We start from the raw sequence: 2467 nt of genomic DNA, 5'->3' as shown, positions 1-2467 counted from the left end.
AGAAGGTGTAATATATTTATAAGTTGTAGAGACCCAGTGGTTTTTCGAGAGTGAATTATACTTCCTATGGTACCTCTTTGGTTGGTGCCATGTAGGGGAAAGAATGCTATGTTTACTCTGCAGGTGATCTAATATGACAAAATTTATGTCCTTAAGGGGGAAACACCTTATTCAGTCATATGCCTTAAAATTTTTAAGCAATGGAAACAATTTCCTCACTATGCGGGATATCTTGCTACAGGAAGACTCTCCACCCCATTGTGAAGCCCCATGGTTTGTCAGTTGCTGGAGCCTATTTTCACTAACACAATGAGGTTGGGGTGGGAATGAAACAACTGTAATGGTAGATGTACTGTGTAACCTATAAACTGATTGGGAGGGCCAGAAAGGGAAAAGACAGGAAGAGACCTCCACTGTTGCTATTAGATACCCCAAGTCCCATAGCGGTGAGGAAGCCATGCGAACACTCCTCAGTGCCACAGGTGGGGATTCCTTTTTTAGGAAGGCATCACATTTCCTCCTTCTCATCCCTCCTCAGTCATGCAAAAGGCTGGCAGTTGAAGTTGACACACAGGGGAACAGTGCATCCTGGGATGTGAAGTCAGCCATAGAAAGAGGTAGAGATAAGAAGGGACATCAAAGCAAGGGTTGTTCGCCTTCCTTAAACTCTTTCTCAGATTCTAATAAAATATATCCATAAATGAATTATTCTTGTGCTCACTTTGGCAGCTCATGTATACTAAAATAAGAATGATACAGAGAAGATTAGCATGACCCCTGCATAAGGATGACATGCAAATTCAAGGAAGTGAAAAATATGGATATTTTTCAATATGGTGATTACCAGAGGGGAAGGGGGCTGAGGGGAGGTTGAAGAGGGTAAAGAGGGTCAAATATATGGTGAAGGAAGAAGACTAAACTTTGGGTGATGAGCGCACAATACAATATACAGATGTTGTATTATAGAATTGTACACTTGAAACTTATATAATCTTTTTAACCAATGTCATCCCAATAAATTTAATAATAAATAAATAAATAAAGCATGAAAAGTTCTTTTAGTAATAGTACACCATACAGCAGAATTAAGAGTTGATTCTTTATCAGCCTATCAAAATTATACTGTGTAAATGGCAGAGTCATATAAGAAGTTTAATTAGAAGCTTGTTCTGGTTATCTATTGTTGTGTAACTAATTACTCAAATACGTAGTAGCTTAAAGCAACAACCAATGAATTATGCTCATGGATTCTATGAGTCAGTAATTGGAGGGTTGCTTTCTTCCCAATGAATGGGGCCTCCAAATGGTTGGGGGCTGATTATCTGGAGGCTTCTTCACTCACATGTCTGACACTTGGGCTGGAATGATTTGAAGGCTGGGCTCAACTGAAAATGTCAACCATAGAGGAACAAAAATCAAGCTGAATTCAGATTTCATCTCAACAAATCTAACACTAGGTGATGATAGAGTAATCTCTACAATACAAAGCACTAGGTAATAATAGAATTATGAGGAAACAAGTCTTAACCGAAGTATTCATCCAAGATTTTATTACTGTGTGAAAGCAACAGAAAAACATTCTCAAATATGTAAGGATTCAGAAAGTTATTGAGTGTTTCACACAGGTATGATTTCTGGAAAGGTATTAAAGATACGTTAGCTGATGGCCTCTGAAATGAGCAAGTGCACTTTACAAGAAATTTAATAATATTTATGTGGATTTCAAATTTCATATACAATTAACAAAGGCTGACAAGCAGTTAGGGGAGAAGCAATGGTGATGCCCCCAACTTACATAAAGAGGAAGGACAAATGTACTGTTTTCACTTCTAGAAAGCAAATTGAAAATGGGTGGAACAGAGTGGAGAAAACTCCAGCCATAATATTTGCAGAGGAGGTTGAAGCTGAGAAAAGAGCCAGCTTGCCTAGAATATTCCAAAAAGAATCTAGACTTTAACCTCAGAGATAGCAGACAACTGCAAGAGTGAGAATGAGTTCGCAGAAAGCAGAGAATTGAAGGTTTATATGTAAAAACCTGTTTAGATAAGGGCACACTCTACTTTCTCCTTCTGGAAGACTAGCAACCAAATATTTTCCTCGAGGCAAAGACAACGACAGCAACAAAACAAAAACCCAGAGGGTTCTTTTCTAAAGAAATTGAACACATATTTTTGGGAGAACTTGGGCTTTTAGTGTGGGTGTTATCACCCTGGAGTAAAGCCCTTCACATTCTGTCATTTAAATGGTCCATAAATAAAGCTGGCTCTCATCTCCTCACTCTGTCACCCTAAAGGGAAGCCTGTGAGTTGATGAATTTTGCTTCTAGTCAGCCTTATGTTTGAGGACATTCACAACGTGGAAGAGAAAGGGAAAGATGATCATAAAAAACTGACCCCTGAAGAAACAGAGAATTCAGGGAAATGAATATAATTTGAAAATGAAAATGATGACTCTACTGTCCTCAGAG

The 2467-nt window shown here is 38.4% G+C and overlaps 1 non-coding gene across 1 annotated transcript; it reads left to right on the top strand.

Moving 5' to 3' along the window:
• The first annotated feature begins 713 nt into the window (after window positions 1–713).
• On the top strand, window positions 714–823 carry LOC141570234 (U6 spliceosomal RNA). The gene has a single exon (XR_012494245.1). It is a non-coding gene; the product is annotated as a U6 spliceosomal RNA (small nuclear RNA).
• The last annotated feature ends 1644 nt before the right edge of the window (window positions 824–2467 follow it).

Source organism: Rhinolophus sinicus, chromosome 1, assembly GCF_057876585.1.
Source record: "Rhinolophus sinicus isolate RSI-liver-muscle chromosome 1, RSI-T2T, whole genome shotgun sequence".
In the NCBI taxonomy this organism is placed as follows: domain Eukaryota; kingdom Metazoa; phylum Chordata; class Mammalia; order Chiroptera; family Rhinolophidae; genus Rhinolophus; species Rhinolophus sinicus.
This window is presented reverse-complemented; position numbering and strand designations above follow the sequence as displayed.